The 7,251-nt window shown below is 41.7% G+C and overlaps 1 protein-coding gene across 1 annotated transcript in view; it reads right to left on the minus strand.

Annotated features, from left to right (window-relative positions):
- GALNT1 (polypeptide N-acetylgalactosaminyltransferase 1) overlaps positions 1 to 5,629 on the minus strand; it is a 245,589-nt gene extending 239,960 nt beyond the window's left edge. Inside the window, exon 1 of the mRNA XM_085538065.1 lies at positions 5,544 to 5,629. The gene's annotated coding sequence lies outside the window, so the exon portion shown is untranslated. The remainder of the gene's footprint in view (positions 1 to 5,543) is intronic.
- Positions 5,630 to 7,251: the final 1,622 nt, after the last annotated feature.

Here is a 7,251-nt window from a genome sequence, read left to right on the forward strand (position 1 = left end):
GGTGGTGGAGTCACCATCACTTGGAGGTATTCAAGAAACACATGGATGGGGCACTGAGGGACACAGTTTAGTGGGCATGGTGAAGGTGGGTTGGTGGTTGGACTTGATGATCTTGGTGCTTTTTTTCCCCAATCATAATGATTCTATGATCGTGCAACAGATTGTGCAACTCCGCCAGGGCTGCAGTGATGTAACGGGGCTTGCAAGCAGAAGAAGGTACCACATAAACATGCCACGGAGATCAATGACCAGGTAAATTTTAAATGACCTACTGTACAAATTAGATTACTTTCAGAAGTTAAAAACACTGTGTCTACAGTACAGATTTTGGACATTTTCTCTTCTTTCCTCTCCAATCCCCCAATGTACAATCATCTATATCTGATATTCACTCACTTCTGCAAATTCCAGGAAGACAAAACTGTGAGAAAATAATAAACCTTCTTACTTGCTTTGCTTTGTCTTAGCAATATTACTTTGCTAATCTGTGTTGGGCAAGTCACTTCATGTCCTGTTTTGTTTCTACTGAGATAGCAGAGATATTCTCTACTAATTTTCATGCGACATTTCAGAGGGTGGAACTAATCTCTTCTACCTTTATCTTCTTTGAAACAGTATGAATATATGTCAGATTATTACATTACAATGCAGTATGATTTAGTTAGATGTATTTTGTTTAAACTGTTCTCTATATACGATAATTTGTCTGAATAGCATGAAAGCAGCACAATAATTCACACTCCATGTTCCTTGCTTGATTTCTACACCTAATGATACTGCCTTAAATCCTCAACAAGTTCATAGTGTAGACTAGAATTTGAATAGTGTGCTGACACGTTTTAATCTAAAGTACATGCAGCTTACAAGTTGCTTTGAAAAACTGAAGCTCCCTGTTTCTCTGTCCATTACAAGAGAAGATCCTAAAAACTTATTTCTTCTTTTTGATGTAACCTATTGTGCCTTCCACTGCTCGTTTTCACACTCTTCATTTATTCAGAAGGCTCCAGTCCCCAAAGAGATGCATTGCTTTCACTTGAAACTCTAGGTATGTTTCTCTCAATATTACCATATTTCAACACATTTAAAATATAACTCCTGACTGGCATGACTGCTGCTTCCCTTACAGTGCTGGCTACCCATATACAGCATTCCAGATGTAGTGATACAGGTGCCATTGACCACATGTAACCATTAGTGAAACAGGGAAGGCACGTTCCTTCTTTGTGAGTATTAAGAGAAATTATGTTTAAAAAGGAAAAAAGTTTTGCTGAATACTCATGCAGGAAATCTACTTTTGTATAGTAGATTTCTACTGTAACAGAACTGTGTCAAGCAGTCGAGAATGCCTTAAAGGTACTAGAACTTTCCAAAAAAACAAAATTTCCTAAGATGCCTTGGTAAATAAATGAGCACCTCTGTAGGATCTTCAGGATTTCTACACCTAAGCTTAGAGAAAATACAAGTGATCCACTGTTCTCTAGATACCCGAGTCTGAATAAGATGAGATTTTTTGCTTAGATCGTATGACTAGTGGAGTCATAACTCTACCAGTATTGAAAAGATGAGAGCTATGCAATTTTCCTCCTGTGATGAGACAATGGTTGTTCCATAAAAATAAGAGTGCCACCACTGTGATGGATCTGCAGCTGAGAGCATTCCCTCTGTGCACCATTTTAACTCTGTTTCTCTGTGCGTAGCTTAGGAAAGATTCAATATCACCCTCACCTCTCCCCCCTCACTTTTTGCAGTTTTTGATTAAGTATATGCTCTATGCTTGCAATCCGATAGCTGAGACCCATTCTTCAGTGCAGTTACGCTACTGTTAAAACTAAGTTGCCCAGCTACACACTGCTCCCTCTTCTATCAGGAAGATGTTATGATTGCATTAAAATTTCCCCTTACAAAGCCATATCAGTTCTTTAGGGCCAGCTGCTGCAGCATCTTTCATCTGTCCAGGGGACTCTTAGCCCCCCAGTGCTGTTAGGCAAGGAGCAGCTGGCTAGACCAGGCTCTTGAAAGGTCAGTGTGAAGATTAGCACTCAGTCAGAACTATCCTTTTAGCTACAGCAACAGAAAAGAGTTGTTTGACCTTTGTTTTCAACAGAAGGAAAATACACTGCAGCAGCATGCTACCAAGGTAGCTTATTCTCCCCATCGCTCATAACACTCTGTTTAGAGAACAAAGATCCACACATCACCAACAACATACCCTTGGTACTGTCAGTGTCTCTACAGAAGAAAACCAAGAAAGGAAAGATTAACATCCACAAGGTTACTCACGTCTTGCAAAAAGTGAACCCAGGCCTAAGAATCCAAAATCCTTAAAGCACTTCTAGCTAACAGGGGCAGAGAGGGGAAATGCTGTTGTTTAGAAATGACCTTGTGTGAACAAGATACTGGCCCCAAATCCTCATGCAAAATGAAAATCTGAACCTTACCAAATACTTCTGGACCACTGTGTAACAGAATCAGGAAGCTGAATTTCTTCTCATATACAAGATGCATTTAATAATTTCACCTTGTAGCTGTTAACATCACTCTTCTGGTAGAAGCGTTAACGTCTTTCTCCCATTCCAAGCATCTTTTTTTTTTCCTGCATTATTGTGATTCTTTCAGTTCTTGAAAACTAATTCACCTCTTTCTCAGAGCTAGTGGGGGTTTTAGTCAAGGTTTTGTTTTATTGCTACCAAGGAATAAGAGTATATTAGTTACCATGACTTTTTGCCTGTGTCTTCCTGTATAAACCTCAAGTGTATGAAGGCAGTGCATATGCTACTGGCTCATACTGATGACCCATTTTGTTTTCAGACGGCATCTCCTACTTCATCTGTAAAGCTTCAGTTTTTGTATCACATAACCCAGCTGCTACTTTGTCTCTGAAATTGTAGTTTTTTGACATTTCCTTTCCAGTACACTATTTCTGCTACTTCAGTCATATAAGCAAACCAACCAATCTGTCAAAATATTTTGCCTCCTGCTGCTCTCTGAACACCTCTATTAATGTAACACAACTGGGCTTCGATCTACAAGAAAGTAATTATATCTATATATTCCCAAACAGTTATACCTGCAAAGAAAAATGTTCATAAACTTATTTTGATATATAACACAACTGAAACAACAACAGACAAATTTGCAGACAAATGCAAAATATGCTCAGCGCTCCTATGGCATCTCTTCCCTTATACTCCATATCGTTGCCCAAGAAATAGAGCAGACCCCAACAAAACTAGGCAAACAAATAACTGAAAAGCCTTTCAAGTAGCTAGCACCCCTTTTAGTGCCCCCACAGCTGCACAGTACCAGAAGCAAGCACCAGTGAAGAGTCTGGGAACCCCAAGAACTGGGTCAAGCACATTCTCCAATTCCTGTCAGGTTCCTCAGACATTCAGGTCCCAGGAACCTGGGTCAAGACCCTGACCTGCTCCCCTGCCCATTAACCAGAGGATCCCACCCAGCACTCCAACCAGCCCTGCAGGCAGCTCCTCTCCTACCCTGCCTCAGACCTGTTCTCCTGGACAGGCTTTGGGCCCACGCTGCAGCCTGAGCACCAGCCCCAACTCTTGCTGCTCCAGGTTGGACTCTGGCTCACCCCTGGCCATTTTGGGGTTGATGCTTGTGCCTGTCATCTGCCCCACTAGCCTGGTCCAGATCCTGTGAGACAGTAACCCAACAGCAAGGGCACGGCCCATGGCTCTATAACTCCCAGCTTGACTCATCCCAGCACAACTGAGATGAGAGGAGGGTGTGGGAAGCACAGCAGAGGCAAAGATCATAAGGACAAAAACATTTTCTCAACACAGCATTCCACAGCCTCCAGTGGGCTCTCCCTCCCAGGGTGATCACACTTGACAGCTCCTTTCAGCCAAGCATCTGTTAGCTTCTGCCCAGTCCAAGAAAACCTGCAGACCCAAATCCAGCTATAACTCAAAGGCTAATGAATTCTCCCTAGCACTTGCTGCTGCCAAGACTCAGGGCTGCCTGCCCTCTGCAGTGTTATTTTTTCCTCTAATGCTAGATCACCCTGGAATGGATTGTGCTACTTACATTAACCACAGGACTGCTCATGCTGTAAATTAAAGATCCCTTTCTGTAGCTTTGCATCTTGTGCTCTTTGTGCCACAAATCCCTCCAGCTGCGTTGTTGATATACCAAGCACTTGGCAAATAATTTGCCTAGAAACATATTTCTACAGCTACAGCTGCGTCCATAGCTGACATGCTGTCACAGTTTGTGTCTGTAATCCTTCTATGCTCTTTTAAAACTAGCACAGGACTGCCAAACAGTTAACTGACTCTTTAGTTCAGGTCTACATACACATAAAGGCACTCCTAAAAATGTGCCTTTCTGTTCTTACACACTTTCATTTCAGCTCTAGCGACTATCTGGCCTGTAAGACCTGGCATCTACAGTAAAAAAGAACAAACAGATCATCTAGATTTGGCATAACGTATAGAGTTGAGGTGTGTTGCACACTGGCCTTGTTATTGTCTGCACTTATCAGAACCAAGTCCCAGCGGCTGCCCCTTCATGTGCCCACTTCAAAAGTAGGGCTGTGAGAAATCCTTCTCTTGCAAGCCAGAAGATCTTTCCAAAGTAGAGAAAAAACCTGAATGCTAATTACTTTCTCTCTTGCTCTAAAGCTTCACCTTCAGGTGTTAGGGCTGCCTCTCTGTTGTTCTCTCCCTTTTGTTCCTTTGTTGGTTTGTTTTCTGTCTTGTTGGGGTTTTTTTTCTTACTTTTTTTTTCATTATTTGGATTTAGCCAGTACCTCCAATACCATAAAAAGATGAATGAAATCAGTCACAACAGCCCTGTTAGCCAAAGCAGCAACAACACTGCACTTGATCTTTATTTCAACAGAAAGGCTGTTTTCATTACAGAAAACGTTTTCCCCAGAATATTGCTTCACAACCCTGAGGAAAACTGGGTAAGTTTTTCAAAGATTTCAACTGTTCTATCAAACAAAAAGCAGTGCATCATCTAACTGCTCACAGTGACCTGTCCCAGAAACCACAGAGCAGCTCTGACCTTTGGGCAGAACATCTCCCTGGCAGTAGACAATCTAATTCTGGGCATGTAAAAGGTATGCTGTGCTTTAATCCCCCACCCCTTCAGTTAATCTCCAGAGACTCACAGCTGCAGCAGACTAAGTATACACAAGCATGATCATAGGTGAATATTTTCCAGTAAAGATTATCTACTCATCAAATCCCAGCAAGGAAACATCCATAAGCAATCTGCTCACTGTCAGCACTGTTATCACCGTTAGCAAAACCTATCTATCTCATATTTTGTTTCTTGTCATGAGACAGCAGTTGTGGTACAAATATTGAAAACTATCCTCAGATCTCCATCATACTAAACAGTTTTCATGATATGAAAACGACACTGCTTGTGAGAACCTGCTCCCCACCTGCATCATCTCCATCACCTCAGAGTTAGTAAGTTCTAACCCAAAGTAAAAAAAACAACCCTCTAAAGATGTGCCTTCATGGCAAAAACAGTATGAGCTAAAGGGAGAAAGAAACTTTATTAAATACCTTACAGATGTCACCTTCCCTTCATTAGTCCAATGAGTAGTGTAACAAATGGGATTACTCTTCTCTGTTCAAATTGTGAAAGAAAAAGCTCAATTCTCCCCTCCCTCCCCCCTAAAACAGGAAAGAGGGATATCATATGTCCTGCTGTTACCAGGGTAACACAGGTGCAGTAAACCATCCCAAGAAACACCTTCACAGCCAGTTTAGCTTTTCTCATTTCAACAATAGTCAACAAAAATTTCTGACACATTGTTTGTAATTCAATCACGGCACAGAAATAAAAAGAGAAACCCTTCTCTCCACTTGTTAGCTGTCACGATCCCAACAGCTTTTATACTGCTAGAGGCACATGGGAATTAACTAAGGGAAGAGAGGTTCATGCAGACCTGTGCTCCTTCACCTTAGGTACTCCTCTGAAGATCCTGTGAATCTTATTTGATTAAATTTGTCATAAGTATTTGCCTGGATAAATAAAGACTGTGGGTAGTAATCAGTCTGAGATAGCAAGAGGTGGTCTACAGAAGGACAAAGAAAAAAAAATGTCGTTTCACTATATCAAGGAAATCAGAATGGTACACAGAAGATACAAATGAATGGACAGTGAGGTGGGCTGAGAACTAGCTGGACTGGCAGAGCTCAGAGGGTTGTCATCAGCAGCACAGGATCCAGTTGAAGGCCTGTAACCAGTGGTGCTCCCTAGGGGTGGATGCTGTCTCGTTCAACATCTTCATCAACAACCAGGATGAAGGGACAGAGTCCACTCCCAGTAAGTTTGCTGATGACATGAAACTGAGAGAAACAGGTGACACACCAGAAGGCTGTGCTGTTATTCACCAAGACAAGACACATTGGAGAGAAACCTGATGAGGTTTTACAAAGGCAAGTATAGAGTCCCACACCTGGGGAGGAAAAACTGCACACCTCAATAGAGAATCACAGAACAGCTTAGGCTAGAGGGGATTTAATGATCGTTCAGTTCCAACCCCCTTGCCCCAGGCATGGTTGCCTCCCACCAGATCAGGCTGCTCAGGGTCCCATCAAACCCAGCCTTGAATATCTCCAGGGTTGGGATCTTCTGCTCCTGTAGGCAGTGCTTTATCCTGTAGCAGATTTGGTACTGGAAGGTTTGAGGACACATCCTATGCTTAGAAACTGAAGGAAAGCATTATGTCACAGTTTATAGGTTTGTTGTTTTTCCTCCTGGTAACTCCCACCACCTGATGGGTGCTTCTGGCCTTTAGGCTCCCTTCTAACTTTGACAAATAGATTTCTTTTCGAAGTAGAAGAAAGTATTTCATCTCCCATGTTACAGCAGGTGACTCTTGGCTTCATTTCACCTCTTAAGGTGTAAGGTCACAACAGCTTCATCTTATTTTTTCCCCCCTCCCAATTCAGGATATTTAAAGAGTATTTTTTCCCCTGGACATGCACACAGTGACTTTACCAGCTTATGATTAACTGTTTTATTTCCTCATTAAAAAAAAACGTAGGTTTTGAAGTAAACGAAGAATTTCATCCCATGTTCTCCAGTATTTCTGATCTGACAAACCAGGTCTTTTTCTGACCAAATAGAAAGTCATGCCCTACAGAACTGCTACTTTAAATAATTACTTGTATTATTAATACTCTAGGACATTAAAATTGTTTTCTCACCTAATATTAAAAAAAAAAAAAAGTTTTTCTAGTCATCTCCCATGCGCATTTCATC

Source organism: Coturnix japonica, chromosome 2 (assembly GCF_054131305.1).
Source record: "Coturnix japonica strain WE chromosome 2, WE-NBRP24, whole genome shotgun sequence".
In the NCBI taxonomy this organism is placed as follows: domain Eukaryota; kingdom Metazoa; phylum Chordata; class Aves; order Galliformes; family Phasianidae; genus Coturnix; species Coturnix japonica.